This window comes from Rhynchophorus ferrugineus, unplaced genomic scaffold, assembly GCF_030347505.1.
Source record: "Rhynchophorus ferrugineus isolate W39M unplaced genomic scaffold, kcgeb_rfMv2 rfM4, whole genome shotgun sequence".
NCBI lineage: Eukaryota > Metazoa > Arthropoda > Insecta > Coleoptera > Curculionidae > Rhynchophorus > Rhynchophorus ferrugineus.
Window position 1 is genome coordinate 58,428,437 of NW_027472583.1, and position 19,497 is coordinate 58,447,933.

The window sequence follows — 19,497 nt, forward strand, 5'->3', positions numbered from 1 at the left end:
TCTAAGTTTCTGCATTTTCCCTCAACTGCTTGTACACTAATTGTCATATCATGAAAAAATAATTTAGTTTCAAACAGTATCTCAGAAAAAAACCTGATTTTGTCTATTAATTTACCTTCTTTGATCATTTTAGAAATTTGTGTACCTGTAATATTTATTCCTCGCTAATTTGAATTTCAATGTCATCATAATTAGGATATTCCGAAACAAACAAAGGTGCTAAAAATCCCATTAGGATTAATAAAACGCCACTTGACTCGATCTGAAAGCTAACAGGAACAATGGAAACGAATTTGAAAAATTAAACTTATTCCCCAAACAGACGAAAGTACTTTTCGGACAAGGACGAGTTTAATATTTAAAGTGGCAGGTGTTTGGATAAGAGACCGCGCGTCAGGCAAAGCCAGAATTACGGTTAAAGCCGGCGTTTATTTCGACAAAGGAAACCGTTTGCCGTCCGTAGCGGAAAAACGCAAAATTGTCTGATTAAGACGAGTAAAACCTTTTAGTGAGGATAAATATAAAAAGTTTATGGCACTTTCTCATTCGTCTCGTTACAGATTTCGAGTCGGTTTTACGGTCTTTTATTTACCCGGACGGATGTTAGAGTTTCAATTTGGTTTCCAGTCGATGAGCTGGGAAAACGCCCAGTTTATATTACTTTCGATACGGTTTAGATTTGCTGTTGCATTTGGAGTATTTACTACTTTCTATTTAAGCTGGTGTGCCTGTGAGGTGTCCTTAATTTATTTGCTGAATAGTCGATTATGTTGTCTACTCAAAGGTATTTATTTATATTTTTTCTGTTGCTTGTACGGGTATTACATGTTACAGTAGTTTTGCGGGCTTCCATCTGCGTTTGAATCTCACAAGAATTTTCTATTTTCATCTGTATACAAATTCCGTTCACTTTTCTCTGTACCGGTCCTTTCTCTCTTCTCGAATAGACGCGTCTGGCTTTTATTTCCGCATTTGTTTCTCGGATTCTCTTTACCCGTGTTGTGTCCGCCATATTCTGTAAGTGCACTCACCAGCTAATCTTTCGGGTAGCTGCCGCGGTAAATATTAGTGTGGATACTATGAATAACATCGCTTACAAAATGAAGAATAATGCTGAATAGTCAATTATGTTGTTTATTCAAAGGCATTTATTTATATTTTTCTGTGGGCTTCCATCCGCGTTTGGATCTCAATTCCGATCATTTTTCTCCGTACCTGTCCTTTCTCTCTTCTCGTATAGACGCGTCTGGCCTTTATTTCCGCCTTTGCTTCCCGGATTCTCTTTACCCGTGTTGTATCCATCAAATTCTGTAAGTGCACTCACCAACTAATCTTTCGGGTAGCTGCCGCGGTAAATATTAGTGTGGATACTATGAGTAACATCGCTTACAAATTCAAGAATAATGCTGAATAGTCAATTATGTTATCTATTCAAAGGCATATATTTATATTTTTCTGTGGGCTTCCATCCGCCTTTGAATCTCAATTCCGTTCATTTTTCTCCGTACCTGTCCTTTTTCTCTTCTCGTATAGACGCGTCTGGCCTTTATTTCCGCCTTTGCTCCCGGATTCTCTTTACCTGTATTGTATCCACCATATTTTGTTTAATAGGGCCATAATAGAGCTGAGAGATCTAATCCAAATCAAATAGAACCAAGGCATTCAAGAATACCTAGAAAACTTGACATCAACTGAGGCTACAGACTATTCGTTGTGGAAAGCAACAAAAAAGCTTAGGAGATTCCAGCAGCATAACCCACCTATTAAAACAAGCGAAAATAATTGGGCGAGAAGCAATAAAGAGAAGGCCGACATTTTCTCAAAACACTTAAAAAATGTATTTAAACCTTTCCAGTCTCAGTTACATAAAGATGACGAAAATAAAATTACTAGCTTTCTAGATTCGCCATTTCAAATGGATTTACCGCACGAGAAATTAACGATCAAAAAAGTTAAACATACAATAATGAGAGAGATTAATATTAAAAAAGCTCCTGGTTATGACTTAATTACTGGCAAAATTTTAAAAGAACTATCAGAAAAGGCTATAAAACTATTAACATATATATTTAATGCTATGCTACGAATTAATTACTTCCCTAGTATCTGGAAAGTAGCTAAAATATTAATGATACTTAAACCAGGAAAAATACCAGAAGATGTGACCTCCTACGGACCTATAAGTTTATTACCAATAATCTCGAAAGTTTTCCAGAAATTATACATAAAAAACTAAACTATATAATAGAAAAAAGAAAAATTATTCCAGAACATCAGTTTGGCTTTCGCAATAAGCATGGAACCATAGAACAAGTGCATAGACTTGTAAACCAAATAAGCGCTGACCTAAATGCCAAAAGATATTGTTCGGCTGCTTTCCTAGACATATCTCAGGCTTTTGACAAAGTATGGCATACGGGCTTGCAGGTTAAACTAAAGAAACTTCTCCCTCATCCGGACTATCAGCTACTAAAATCGTATCTCACTGATAGACATTTTACTGTAAATCAAGGCGATGAATATACCGAACTAAATCCCATATATTCAGGATTTCCGCAAGGTAGTGTACTGGGTCCAGTACTGTATCTTCTGTATACGGCTGATCTGCTCACCACAAAAATAACTACTGTGGCAACATATGCAGACGATACAGCAATCTTAGCATCCCATGAAGATCCAGTCACAGCATCAATAAACCTACAAACCCACCTGGAGCAAATACAATTATGGTTGAAGACATGGCGCATTAAAGCCAATGAATCAAAATCCACGCATATAACGTTTACCCTGCGTAGAAGAACACGTCCACCAGTAAATATCAATCATCGTCAACTCCCCCAAGCAGAGCATGTTAAATATCTTGGTATGCATTTAGATCGACGCCTAACCTGGAAGAAGCACATACTCTCTAAACGGAAACAACTAGGACTAAAATTATATCAAATGTATTGGCTCATTGGGCGCAAATCCAAGTTATCATTAGATAACAAGGTATTGCTGTATGAGTCTATACTCAAGCCCATTTGGACATATGGAATTCAACTATGAGGTACCGCTAGCAAATCTAATATATCCATCATTCAACGGTTCCAAAATAAGGTGTTGCGTGCCATTGTTGATGCTCCGTACTATTTTTCAAATAAAGTGATACAACGCGATATTCCTCTAGAACCTATAACGAGTGTAATCCAACGTGTTTGTGTGAAGTACTTCGAAAGAGTGTCAGTGCATCCCAATGTACTCGCTAATCAGCTAAATATGCGACGTGATAGTGAAGTGCGTAGACTAAAACGTTTAACACCACCTGATCTGATTACTGGACATATGTAGAGTTTAGAATAAGCATTACAATAAGACTAATTAATTAAGATAAGATTTTATACAGAAGATTGCTTAATGAAGTGATTTTCTACATGCCATGTATATATAATATAAACAGAAGAAATACTTATTGCCAATAGGGCAGATTGTGGACTCACGAAGAGTAATAAAACAAACAAACCATATTTTGTAAGTGCACCCACCAACTAATCTTTCTGTGTTCTTAATTGTAGTTCTGCGATAATATATGTATTAGATGTACTATAATGTTAAAATAAACTATATTTGTTAACATTTTTGTTTAATAATTTTATTTAGATAAGAATTTTGTTGTATGTCAAAGTCAAACTGAACTAAAACTCGGAGTTGATGCGGCAACGTTACAATGTTTCGACGTCACAAATATCCATGACGCATTACTAGAAAAAAAACTTTGATTAGACTATATATTCAAATATTTGAATACTATTGCTGGTTCTATTGTTACTTCTTCGTTTCGATTATTTCATCTTTTTAAAATGTTCTGTAGGCGGTGTGGTCATCACTTGTTATTAGTAAATCATTCGCAAAATTTTTACGCACCTATTTATTTTTTTTATACTATAAGCAGGGTTGAGTATACATTTTCGTTTTGTGGTAATCCTGATTGAATTTTGAAGATATTTGATATCATGTTGTATAATACTAGCCTTATGTTAATAATATTAATGGATATATTAATAAGCTGGAATACATTTTTCAGTAATCAGGCTGGGTAAGCCTGCATGTCTTTTGAGATGGACTCTACGTTGGTTGGAAGACGATGTCACGTAGTACGCTCAGTCTAGCATATAACTGATGAATCTAGAGAATAGATAAACTAGAATAGATAGTCGAAAAAAAGGAACCCTAGTTATGTGGTTCGACAGTATACACTCGCAATAGAATGTAGATAGACATTGTAAAATTCTGCTGCAATCTTATACAAAGTATCATATTGATAAAGCAACGAAATCAAGAGTGGCAAACATTTTTGGACTCGAGATGCGGAAAAAAATGTTTTTTTAAAATCTGTAAAATACGATTAAAGTATAATGGATTTTACTAATTTTTTTGAAATTTTTTGATAGTCATATCAATTATATAAACAAAAAAATGAACACTTTTCAATATAGAACATTTAATGCTTCGATTATTTAATTACTAGAAAATATTTTTGTTATTAAATTAGTTCGGTGCATAATTTGGAAAAATTAAATACAACAATATAAGTTTGGAATAACTAAAATCATGATAATATAGAAAACTAAATAGTACAGACTAAAGAAAATTGGTAGCAAACAACTACAAATATATATAAATGAAATAAATGTCTATAGAATAAGTGTTTCCTTCGTATTTCTTTAATTCATTGTAGGAAGAATTTTACAGAATTTTACTGGGCATCATTTTTCGTTCTACTTCACTGTAGCGTTATCAAATTTTTGTTTTAATTATTGATATTTGATTATGTTATATATTTTCACTGGTCAAAGTTTTGAGACCTATGAAGGGCATCGATCAATTAGCCGATTCGTATGGTAGCTATTTTCCATTCTTGGATCTCTCCTATCACATTGTGACTTACCAACTGCTGTTTTCTATTTGAAAACTCGTTGAGTATTAAAGTCTTAAATCCTAAGTCCTACAACTCATTGTTCCAGAAAAGTTTTGGCCCTCTAGATTATTAAAAAAACAGCCACTTTTAAGTCGTCAGAACCAAAACTGACAAATGGGAGATAACAGAGTAGCATCAGTACAAGTTTCCAAAAAGCTCTGATGGGCAACGGATTTCTTCTAACCAAATTACAAAATTAATGAATGTAAAAAATGCCATTTTGATTGTGCCTATTACTAGACTTCGCATACACTGAATAACAATAATATTACATAGAAAACTGTTATTTTAGGTGTAAAAATGTCAAAACTATAGAATTTAGGTTAGAAAAGCAGTTGTTTCCAACCTCAATTTTTACTTCACCTATTTAGAATATTTATAATGTTAATATACTGATATACACGATTTAAACTAAAATCTTTGATCAAAATATTCTTAAATATAAAATCTGAGCAACTCCAAAAGTATAGTATACTGCACCTTGACATGAACACTTTGGTCTTGAACTAAACAAAATGATTGTCAGATGCAAATTGTAGTTATCCTTACATATAAAGGTATTGCTCTACGAGTTAATGTCTAACTATACTTCCTACGGAATATAACAATTATGGGGTACTTACTAGCCAGTCTAATATAGCCATCAATGATTCCTAAACAAATTGTTACGTACTACCTTTTTAATGAAGTAATACAATCTGATGTTGCTTTAAAATCAATAACGAGTATAACTCAAAACTGTTTGTGTTAAATACTTCGAAGAGTATTAGTGTTAGTGTAAATATAAAGAATAATATTAAAGATCTTACACTAAAACGCTTACTACCATGCAGTCCAATTGACTGCATATACTTTAGAGAAATATTTAAGATCAATATTTTTAAGCAATTATCATTAAAACATATTTATCGACCCTTGGGCAAATTGTTAAATCACCAAGAGTAATAAAAAATACATGTATATGTGTGTTTATATATAATTCCTTATATTTATAGACTATATTTTATAGCCGGTATCAAGTCGGTGCCAGTAAAAGAAAACACACACTTTCCCGTTGTTAAAATTGTACAGCGGGAACAGTAACTGGCCTCCGCGGTACCATTAAGGCATCAAAACTCAATCAAAACCGAAACATCTTCCCGCAGTAACACCATCCAAAAAAATCTTGTTGTAATGGGCCCTTCATATAACCCCGCCTGTCCACCCCGGGGCCAATCCCATAAAACACCCCATTAAGATAACAGAACTTGTATTTTTTCGTCCTATTAAGAGCGGCGAAATTGCCTCGCTATAAAAGGAGCCGGCGAATGGGGATGGAGGGGGGTAGGTCGGGAATATTTTCTTATTGTGGTCTCGGCCTCTCAAATTACACGGATCTGTTATCGCGCGTCGTAAATAGGCAAAAATTTATCGGCCCCCTATTTCCGCCCCTACGACGATCCTGAACGAATCGTTTCTGCGCCGTGGAAGCGCCGGGCACGCAGCCAGAGCGAAAAACGAGACGAAAAAATCACCGGGGGTCGGGTTTGTTTTGCTAATTAAGTGGTGAGACTTCGGGCTCATCCTTTTCACTTATTTTTTCTCCCCCGTTGTGGAAATCGTTGCGATCGTTTACTTTTATTTCCGACATAAACAGAGGAAAGCAGGAACTTGGCCGGTAACCAAGCCGCTTAAACCCGAGTATTTGAAATAACAAATTCCTGTTCCGAAATATTTTTTGTATGAGAAAATATTCAGCAGCCAAAGAGTTGTCAGTTGCTATACGATGAAAAACTTATACCCTACTGACAAACTTTTAATAGTTAACTAATTTTTCTGTTATATGGTACGTTGATTCCAAAAAGATTAATTGAAAAACTATGTCACCCACTTATACAGTGATGACTGGATGCTGTTTAAAGGTTGCTTCCATTCCCATCTCATCGATCAACAAACAAACCATATTTCCCTTCCTTTATGTGAGTAAGAAAGCTTAACAAGGGATCAACAGTAGCCCATAAAAGAACTGTTCTCAAGAAAAATTGTACGTCAGTAAAAAACATATACCAACAAAAAAACTTTACTATGGCACACGGAGATTCTTCTAGCACTACTACATATGAAATTAAGTTCAATAAACATAGCCAAAGAAATGTGGATGATATGAACTATAGGTAGTATGGCCGGTTCTTCGCCTGGTGTAAATCAGTGACATTTTTAAGTTGCAATATAGTACAATAGTTAATTTTTCTGACAGTACTAATGGCTGTAGGTAAAAAAAGAACTTTTCTCAAGAAAAATTGTACGTCAGCAAAAAAAATATACCAACAAAAAAACTTTACTATGGCACACGGAGATTCTTCTAGCACTACTACATATGAAGTTAAGTTCAATAAACATAGCCAAAGAAATGTGAATGATATGAACGATAGGTAGTATGGCCGGTTCTTCGCCTGGTGTAAACCAGTGACATTTTTAAATTGCAATATAGTACAATAGTTAATTTTTCTGACAGTACTAATGGCTGTAGGTAAAGACTAAGAGAAAGTAGCAAACACCAGTAAAAAAATTAATTATTAGACCAAGCAGTGGACAATCAGTTACTTAACAAAGTATTTAGAAACGACAGTGTAAGCGAAGCTGCAGTGGGAGTCTCATCTAAAGAAGAATAAATTAATGCTGTATAAACAAAGCTTAAAGCCCATAAGAATATATGGAGTGTATATATGGAATTGGGCCCAGCAGAAGAATGTTGATGCCCCGTGATAATTCAGGAAAATAAATTATCCATTGAAATGTAAAAATGGAGATCATTGAAAAAACTCTCCCAGAGTCGTGGGCAAAGACATGGTGAACATTGACATAGCGAAGAAGGCTGGCTTTTCGACGACTGGCTTGGTGTAAGATGGCATAGTGTTATGTCAGTACACAGTGCAACCTACACAAGTTGATTAATTATTTTAGTAATGTAGAATTGCATTATATAATTCATAGAATAAGTACTGCTGAAATTAAAGTTTGCAAGTTTTTGTGATGGTTCTCTGTTATATGGCGAAAAACGGTGAAAAACAAATTAATTACGAAACAAATGGTGATAATAACATTACTAAAACATATTCAAATCAGTAGCGCCGCAGCTTATTTCAATACAGCATAAAGACCGCACGATGAATATGGTGTGAAACTATCCATACTAGACTTGTTACCGTGTTATTATTAGTTTTTAAGGACTGTAAAGTATTTATATAACAATATATGATCTTAAAATGTGTTGTTATAGTGTATATTGCTAAGTTATTAAAACTAAGGACTAAAACATTTATATGATATCAATTTTTTACTTTTTTTTACAGAATATAACATCTCATTATCAGTATAAAAACGTTTTAATGTCAATATATAGTTTTATTAGAATAACATATAATTGTGATGGATAGAGTTAAAACTACAGCGTTCAATCTACTAATTCTTTTATAGTTTATTTTATAATAATATATTTAAATATATTATTATTTGAACCAACATCAAACCGTTATATTGGGTTTTTAATTTTTATCAATAGTTCTTCTTCTGTTTTAAAAATTAACAATTCTATCTTCAATATATATTATTCGAGTCAAATTTAATTGTATCATAAGTTGATAAAACAAAATAAATCAACAAAATATTAGCTACTATACCCCTTCTAAACAAATAAGCCTGGCTCGTTATCGTGTAATTACTGTATTTGCTTAAAATGGCTTGTTTTCAGTAAAAATATTATATATATATATATATATATATATATATATATATATATATATATATATATATATATATATATATATATATTAATATCTCATTTTTTTTCAATTAGGGTGCAGCTTATCTGGACTCATCTTACTCTTTACCATGGGCATTGAATCACGATCCTGGATATTAGGTCTACTGATTGGAACTTTGGACACTTTTCAGTGTTATTCCATTATATAAATTTAGATAATTGTGAGCAAGAATATAACAAAGGTAGAAAAATTAATGATAATTCTCACGTAGGTTTCTTGAAGTTCTTCTCAACATTTGATTTTGCACTTTGTCATGAATAATGTTTCATTAATAACTCATACTATTCCTCAACTGCTGACTTACTGAATCTTAAAAACGTTGTGTTATCGATTTAATCGACTCAAATAAAATATTACTCTCATTTAATACATTTTCTTACTCATTATTATTAATTTAATTCAAAACTGTAACAAAATATCATAAAGGAAGTTATATGGTGACCGTTAAGAGCCATAACAGGAAGGGTTGATGATAAATGGACCTAAAACGGACAGCGAGTAGGTCAAGTATTTTAAGAATGGCAGAATAAATTTGTGTGACTAAATAAATGTCGTGAAAGCGTAAAGAAGATTTAATTATACCAGGATGTAATTTTATACTCTGCTGATTTACATTATAAGATAAGTTACGTGTGTTTTTATCAGTTAATCAATAAGTATATAAACACATATAAATATAATTTACCTATCAAGCTACATGATTTGTTTATAAATAGGTTGAAATAGATGGTAGAAAAAATGTACCCTTGTTGTATCATATTAGAGATTGTTTTCTGATCAAAGGTGTTATATAGAGTGATATAGGTGTTGGATGTGATAATTATCGAAAAAATACTAACCACTGATGGATCCCATTACCGCCTTCTATGGTTAATCCCATCTGTGGTTATGGCGACATTCAATTAAAAAAAGTACGTAGGTTAAGTACTTGCGATTAGTAAAACAGGTTATAAATAGAAAAAAAATCTCCACCTCCCTTTGATTTTATGAACTGAAATTGAACAATTGATCAGATATATAGAATCACAGACATTATTAAAAAAATTTCAAGAAAATGGAAAATTTATGTATTCAGAGTATTTGCCATTTGATTCTATACATCGTGCCTATTTTTCGGGCATATTATGGATGCCCTCTCAAAAAACTGTTTATCCTTTGAACAAAACCACTCATCGAGCCATTCTTTAACTTCTCCGAACTTGGCGAAGTGCTGTTCTGCAAGCGCGTGTCCCATCGATTCGAAAAGATGATAGTCGGGCGGAGTCAGATCTATAGAGAACAGTGGGTGCGATAATGACTGGCCAATTGAAAAGTCCCCGGCTTGACACACAGATGGGGCTACTAGAATTAAATCCATATGTTTTTTAATAAGGCCTAACCGTCAAAAGATGTGTGTATACATTTAACAGGTGTTGGATCACTAGTTTGTGAATTATAGCATATTGAGTGAAGCAACTTTTGTAATTGTGAAAAAAAATGGATAAAAAAGAATTTCGCGTGTTGATAAAATATTGTTTTTTGAAGGGAAAATATATAGTTGAAGCAAAAACTTGGGTTGATTCCGAGTTTCCGGACACTGCCCCAGGAAAATCAACCATTAAGGACTGGTATGCTAAGTTTAGACGTGGTGAAATGAGCACTGAAGGAGGTCACCTCAGTGGACGCCCAAAAGAGATTGTGAGCGACGAAAACATTAAAAAATCCACAAAATGATTTTGAATGACCGTAAATAGAAATTGAATAAAATAGCAACATTCTAAAGATATCAACTGAACGTATCCATCATATCATTCACGAATAGTTGGGTATGAGAAAGCTCTGTGCAAAGTTGGTGCCTCGCGAGCTCACTTTTAACCAAAAACAACGACGACTTGGTGATTCGGAGCAGTGTTTGAAGATGGTCGAGCCTAATAAACCCGAGTTTTTACGTCGATATGTGACAATGGATGAAACATGGCTCCATAATTTTACCCCGAAGTCCAATCGACAGTCATCCGAGTGGACTGCACACGATGAACCCGCTTCAAAGCGTGGGAAAATGCAACAGTCGGCTGGCAAGGATATGGCGTTTCTATTTTGGGATGCGCATGGAATAATTTTCATTGACCACCTTGAAAAAGAAAGGACAAAACACAGCGACTATTAGATAGCGTTATTGGACCATTTGAAGAACGAAATCGCCGAAAAACAGCCGCATTTGAAGAAAGAATGTGCTGCTTCACTAAGACAACGCACTGTGTCACAAGTCAATCAAAACGATGGCAAAAATCGATGAATTGGGTTTAGAATTGCTTCCTCATCCACCGCATTCTCCAAATCTGCCCCCCAGCGACTATTTCCTCTTCTCAGATATCAAAAGAATGCTCACTGGGAAGAAATTTTCGTTGATCGCCGAAACTGAGGCCTATTTTGAAGCAAAGGACAAATCTACAAAAATAGTATCGAAAAGTTGAAGGGTCGCTATAATCAGTATATCACCCTTGAAGGGATTTATGTTGAATAAAAAAAGTAATTGCCAAAAAAATGTGTTTTATTATGATTGGCTGGGGACTTTTCAATTGGCCTATTATGTTCAATCCAAGTACTTTCAACGCTTCCTTGACCGGTTTTGGGTTATGAGAAGCTGGGTTGTAGTGCTGTAAAATCACTTTATCGTATCTTCAGGCCCATTTTCGAAGTTTTTCGATCAATGCATGGTTCAAAATGATCATTTGTTCTCGATGGCGATCTCTGTTGACTGTATCACTAGGTATCAACATTATCTTGCGACTTAAACGATTTGGAGTCCATCGGGCTTCGCCAGGCGATAACTCTGATTTTTTTGCGGGTTTTAAAAATAAATCTACTTTTTATTACCTGTCACTATTCGATTCAGAAATGACGTTCGATCATAACCCTTTTCAATTTTGCATTTGTCTGTCATTCAAGTGATGTGGCGCCTACTTATGCATCTTGAGGATTTTCTCCATTGTTCGTAATCGGTGATTAAACGTTTCTTGCTAATTATTTTAAGTTTGGGTTGGGTCTTCCTCCAATAATTCTTACAGTTTTGCACCTTTATACTTTTCCGGTCTACTGAAGAGTTCTTTGCGTTGCGCATGGAAATCACAACTTTCGAATTTTTGAAACAACGCCTGTTTTAAGCCCAGAGACATATGTTAGAGCTGGTAAAAAGTAAAATAAATATCAAGAAATATGTTGAGAGATTATAGAGATAAATTGCAACCAAGATAAGGAAACAATTATTTAGTTTTAAAAACGTATATTAAACGGTATATATTAATATATATATATATACATATATATATATATATATATATATATATATATATATATATATATATATATATATATATATATATATATATATATATATAATCTGACAAAGTTTCAACAATTATAACAAGATATTTAACAAGAAATCGAGCCAATTTCATATGTTCACAACAATCAAATCACAATAACGAACGTTATAGTCCTGTTTTTCCGAGATTAATCGCGCCATTTGTGCTATCGCACATTCTCGAAACTTTCTGATCAACTTTCGTAATTGGATCGGTTACAGAGCATACGCTCGCTATTTACCGAAAACTTTCCCGCTAGAGGAAGCAGGTTGCGGGCGAGACCGACGAAAATAACGACGAATAACCTGCACATTTCATTTTAATTAATTAAGTGAATAAATCGCATAACCGAGAAGCGGCATTTACAAGAAGCGAGTTTTATTAGCAACAGTTGGAGCGGTCCATGGTTGAGGATGCATTCGCCCCGACAAAGTTCCGAAACGAAGTTTGCCAGTTTAATAGGATTAAAATGCCGAAACTTGACTTCACTAGCTGTACGTAGAAAAGACCTCATTGGTTTGTGAAATGCAATATATAACGCATATAAAGCAGCATCTTCCAAGTCGTTTGATAGAGTTAGTATTATTTACTGCGTACGTAAACATTTGAAAATTATGAATTTCATTATTCTTTGTACATTTGTTTGTGTTAAACGTTTTAGTTTAGAGTAGGATATAAAGTATGCTATATTATAATAACCACTAGCTCTGCGCTATCTCCACCAGTATCTCTTGTTTGAATTGATCAATTGTTCTGTGTTCAACAGGTCTGTCTACGTTCTACATAATGTTTTCGTTCTGCTCAATTGAGGTTTAATCGAGCCGGCTTAGTTGGAGCAGTGGTAAAGGCGACAGGACGGTCCATCTATTTTTACGATAGTCGCGGGCTCAAATCCTGCTAGGGCATTGTCGTGAATTTATGTTTCTGATTGTTTAATATTTGTGATTGTCCTAGGCAAGATTGTAAAAACCAACAATGAAAAGTATCCCTGTCACGCCAGTAACCAGGCTGGGTATGACCGGACGTCTCCTAGAATGATTTCTAAGCTGGTCACTCGCCAGTCGGTAGACTTAATGACGAGAACCGTGGTTCGGAGCCCACGTTAAACGGTGGGTCCAGTCTAGATAAACCCTGGTTGGTAAAAAGGAAACTTCAAAATGCACAAAATACACATATAGAATACTACACCCTATGGTATGACCACGACCTCCCAGGAAAATGTGGATCTTTCTTTTCTAGGATATTAATACATCGATAATTTTAAAAAAATTATCGATATATTGAAGAAAAAAATATTAGCGATTTTTTTTGCAACTTCTAGGGAAAATATCGATATTTTACGAAAGATATCGGGTTATTTTTAATAAAAAATAAAAATATTGTTATTTTTCCTACAAATTATGTTTAATTTGATGACCCTTTTGTGGCTTTTCCTATTTGTAATGTGCTTTCGGTCACTTTTTGAAATATCTTCTGGCCACTCATCTGCTCTTTATTTTTTTCTTCTATCAGCTTTTTCACTTATTACCTCTTGAATTTTCCAGTTCATCGTATATTTTTATTTTCTACACATTTCGTAAGAGTTTTGTAGGTTTTAATATCTCCTTTCTTCCAGTTTTACTTTTTTATCCATGTATTTGTTTTTACACTATATTATATATTATTATTGGTCTAATAATATTTTTTATATTTTTTTGTTATTTCTCGATTTTCACTGTGTTTATATCTCCTGGAGCTTTTTATTCTTTTATCCTTAATTCATCTAGGAATATTTCCAGTATATATCTTCTCTTATTTATTTCTAGTAGATCATCTGTATAGGCTAACTTTAATTATTTATATTAGGATATATATGACATCGCTTGTTGAATATCCTTGTTTTAACATGCTATAGTGTTGTTACTCTATAATTTCCTCATTCTTTCTGATTTCTTGATGATACACACAGGTGATGGTCATGGTTGCCACACATGAAATATCTGACTGTTTTTGCTCTTCTTATTTCGTCTTGATGGCTCTATTCTTATTTAGGCCATTATTTTGGTTCTTCAGTGATTTTAATTTCTATCATTCTTTTCTTTTTGTCCTTGTTTCATGTTTGGACATATCTTTAAAATATTCCTCCCAAATATTCTCTATACCACTTTTTGCTTTATATTATTTTTTGTTCTTTTTGATAAAGTCAGCGAAAACAATTGATAGTGAATTTAAAGCGAAACATTTGAAATATAGTTTTGAAAAAGCCTTTTAAGCAAACTTTTCCAGTAATCTATCCCTGATATTTTTTAAGGAAATATATAATGGAATAATTTCAACACAACTTTCTACAAGACTTCGATGGGCTAACAAATGAAGCTATTTTTATATCTAACTCTAGTATGGATTCATTGAATAAGTATTACTACAGGTATGCGACTTTAAAGGCATCTGTAAGCAAAAGCAGATGTTACTTTTCATAATGTTATATAAAATTATTCAGAGATATGTTTCAAAATTCTATCAGATTTATCGGGTTTCTTGAACTCCCGGTTATTCAAACAGGTCATCTACCCCTAAAATAAAATGACGCCTTCCATCATAACTTATTTGTATATTTGAACAATATTCTTTTGTGGCGCTACACGACGCGTTGTATCCGTCGGTAATAAATAAATTTTTTTAAACTTTATGTGGCATTGTTAGAGAAGGAGATAATTTCGAATTGGAAATTTGTATTTTATTATCATGATTAATCACCTCGGATGGAAGAGCAATTCGTAAAAGATAAAGAAAAACGATTAAACATAAAAAATGCGGATTTATACGACGCCCCGGCTTACCAAACTCGTAATTTAAAGATATAAAGCGCGATTATGAAAAAAACCCTCACTGTCGAAAATTAGAAACGTTATTAAAGGAATACCAAACAAATTCGATTCTTATTATGTCGAGGAAGATTTATTGCTGTTAATCGTTTTCTTGTTATCCGGAATTATATTCAGGCTATTTTGGTACTGATTATATTAATAACATTTTTTGATATACTAACAGTTACAAAATTTATATTTTGAGCCTTGGCAACAGGAATTGCTATGAGCATAAAGTAAAGTAAGTTTTATTTTTTAACCTTTTTGCAACTAAATTATAATCAATATTAAGTGAAAAATAGAGCCAAAACTTTCCTGCTATATTTCAACGATGGATTAATCAAGTTATTAATATCAATTTATCTTAATTAAACGTATAACATATGTGAGCCAACAACGTGCTTGCATAGTATGTATAATCCAAGGTTCTCCGGTATCCTTTAGATTCCTTTTATTATACTGTTAGTCTATTAGACTTTGTATTATTTGTATTATTTAATGTCACAATTCTGAGATGTTAATGTTAAATAACTAATATACAGTTACTATGACAAATATATTTTTAAAAAATATAAATTTTAAACCTTAGATATAGTGGTAACTTGCTAACATACTAAAGTAGATATAGAAGACTAAGAAATCGAACTAATGGGGTTTTTTGTACATATATATATATATTTATTAATTATATTTGTATATTATTTACTAGATTTTCCATCTTTCACATATTATTTAGTTTATATATTGCTCATTACTTTACTGTTTTTATTGAAATTTATTTCAATATATTTGTGCCAAGGATTAACTACTGAAACAATTTGATTTTTTAAATAAAAAGTAGCGTTTGGCACATAAACAATCATAAAAATTTCTGCCAACGAATTAAATATTTTTGTTAACCTCATCAAAAGTGATTAGAAAATTATCCTTTCTTAATTAATTTAAAAATTGAGTATTTTTAACTGTATTTTCAGTGCGATGCGTACTGGTAAACTTAGTCGGACGATGACTAAGTGAAAGTGAAAGAAAAGAAATGTAAGAAGATTAGCTTACCTGAAATTCTTGTTTGTTTACGCTGCGAGTTCCTATACAATTACTGTTCTATTAATAGATTATAAGAAATTAACCCAACTATGGGAAATATATAAATGATACTAAATGAAAATAACTGAATGAATAGGATATATGATGAATAACACATAATTGATTTTTTATTTATATTTTAATGTATCCTCTTATCAACAAGAGTTTATCTGGACTGGACTTACAGTTTCACGTGGGCTCAGAACCACGGTCATTGGCATTAAGTCTAACGACTGCCGAGTGACCAACTTAGAAATCATCCTCGAAGACTCATTGTCTTACCCAGCCTGGTCACTGACGCTACTGGAATCATTGTCGTTATCGGATTTTATACTGTTGCCTAAGGACAATCACAAATCAAACAATCAGAAACACAAATTTACGACCATGCCCCATCAGGATTCGAACAAAGTCGGCACATATTTGATTTATTAAATATTTACTTATGCATTTATTTTCACCACTCGATAACAATAAAACTATCTGGAACATAAAAAAAGAAAAAAAGACAAAAAAGTTCGTCCCTTTTCAACCGGAATTCCATAGAAGAAGCGTGAGCACTTCCTTTAAACCGTTCGTTTTCTTTATGTGACTTTTTTCGAACTCTTACTGTCTCGAAGACTGCCCGAAAGATAATTTATCACTGCCGAGCAAATAAGTTTATAATTTTTCTCTCCGAACTGGATCCAACTTTTGCATTGAATTAACTTTGAATTATTGCAGGTTAAAAGTTGAACCAAACTCAATTTTAAACGTGATTGATGAACTCTAACCTTTTTCCGGATATGTAGTTCGATTTTTTACGAACATATAACTGAGAATGTAACACATCATCTTTTGCTGTTCGCTTTTCTTATATATGTGTATGAAGAAATATTATCTATCAAATCATGTCTTTTTCTGTAAGTTTTTCTCACTTACATGGAACGTAGCATTGATAGAAGCGGCAGAGAATGATGTTAGTTATACCAAGCTTATATGAATACAATACAAGCAATTTAAATTCGAAACAGATTACTTAAAATAAATATTCTTTTTTTTATACATATTTTAGAGTCTCCTTTTACCAACTATGGATTTATCTGAACTGGACCTAAAGTTTAACGTGGTCTCTGAACCACAGTCGTTAGCATTAAGCCTACAAGATTGGCGAATGACCACTTTCAGAAATCATCCCAGAAGACATCCGGTCTTACCCAGCCTGGTTACTGGCGTGACTGGGATCATTTTCCTTGTCGGATTTTACACTCATGCTTAGAACATTCACGAATTTAAACAACCACAAACATAAATTTACGACCATGCCCCAGCAGGACTCGAACCCGCGGCTATCACAACAGTAGGAGGACCGTCCCATAGCCTTTACGACTGCGCCACCAAACCGGCAAAATATATATTCTGATGGTTTTTTATTCTTCCAATTGTACGATATATGATGCAAAATTTGCAGATTTTTTCATTGGCATAACATTTTGACGGAAAGAATTGATTGAAACGGAAATTTAGGAAGAAAGCTTGGTAATCAACAAAATGAGTCGTCGGAGATATACCCTGAGGCTTCATAAACCTGTTGGAGTTTAGAAATTCTTTTTTATGATTTGTATTTGCAAAAAAAATAATTTCAACAAATGAAACCATTTCAAAGCATTTCCGTCTATAACTACATCTTCCAATATCTACATTTTACAGTTAATAGTGAGTATGTAACAGCAATTGATGGACATTTGGTTGACAAAATTGATATTTACATCAGATGGATTTATCCCAATGGGCTTTTGGTAGATGAAGGCGAGTCACTAAATTTAAAGCCATTTCATTAATGAGTTTATTGGAGGGTAAAAGAAATATGTGTTATGAAATTTTAAATATTAAACAGCAGCAAAGCTCCATATTTAAGATTATATTCAAAATATCAAGAACAATCTGTACACTTTGAATTATAAACATAAACTCTTGCGTTAGATATTAGTGGTTTGATACCATTTGGTGTTATAAAATACGTTTGAGCCATCTTATAGGTGTTCATAGAAATTATACGTTTATAAATAACCACAATTCCATTTTTTCCTAATTCACAAATGAATACTTCGTTAATTAAACATTTCTCTGCTTATTCAGAACGCAGCTTTTGATAAGCAAAAATGATAATAAATGATAATAGATAATCATAAATACCACAAAAATTATTGTTGAACATCAATTGCCTTTTGAGGAAGTGAAGAAATAAAATATGACAGAAATGAAACTCTAAATTTTGCCCCATGAAGTAAGGCAATGAGGCTTCCTATATTTTTATGATGTCTTATTTTTATGATGTCTTATAGACTGTTACATTTCAAATATTCTCTAGCATGGCTAGATTGTATAAGTGTTGCTGGAGATATGTGAGTATAAAGCCATCCTTTAGTGAAAACCTTCATTAACAATTATTTTAAAGTTATTTTATCAATATCTCTTGAAGCTGGAGGTGTAATACTCTCGAACGAGTATGAAACATGTGAATACGCACCTAGAAAAAATCATACGAGATAAAAAATTGTATAGGAACGCTTTCCTTCGAGCTTCCTAGTTTAGGAAATTGTTTATATGGTGGGAAATGTGACAACGGTACGTCGTCGAATAGACGGACGTATCAGAAGAAATGAACTCGACGCCCTGACGATATATTACATCACGCTGCGAACATAAATCATTTGCTTGGAAACGAGAGAACAACGGCGAAAAGAACGGGACCGCCGAGGAATTTGGAATGAAGTTTTCGGGTCGATTTATGGGCCTTCATTAAGAAAATAATACGCACAAATATTATTATTCAGGTATTTAACTTTCAACCTTTAAATTCCCATTTCAGAGAAAAAAGAAAGCCATTTTTATTCGAGTACTCTTGAAATATAAAAAATATCTACGGGGTGTGTCGGTAATTCCTTTCCGGTAATATTTGTTTTCTTGCCCTGATCATGCAATGTTCTGATTTGACACATAACATATGTCATTTTATTCAACTGACATTAACCTCAAAGTTCTGCCATAGTAACAGCGTTATAGACATAGAAAAATAGAGATTTAACTTAATAGGAAATATTGGAGAAATCTTTCGCGACGTCCAACATGTAGATGTCGCTACTTTTAACTTATTACTTGTTTTAATCCCTACGCTATAAGCCGCGACGGAATCTGATCGTCTCACTTCGTTTCTATGGTACATTTGTTATTTTTTTATTTTGTTGAATAGTTCGTTTAAGATTAAATTATTAGTTCATTAGTATCAGGGGTGTGTAACTCCAATGGTAAGTAGTGGGGCAAAGTTTTGCTTAGTTCAATCATTGGCGACGCTGACAACGTAAATTTGATTGGTTAGATTAAAATAGTTATGTAGAAACCTGTAAGGAAAATACTTTACTTTGATTGGTCTACCATTTCGCCTGATTACTTTGTGACGTCACATTTATTGGCCAATAGTATTT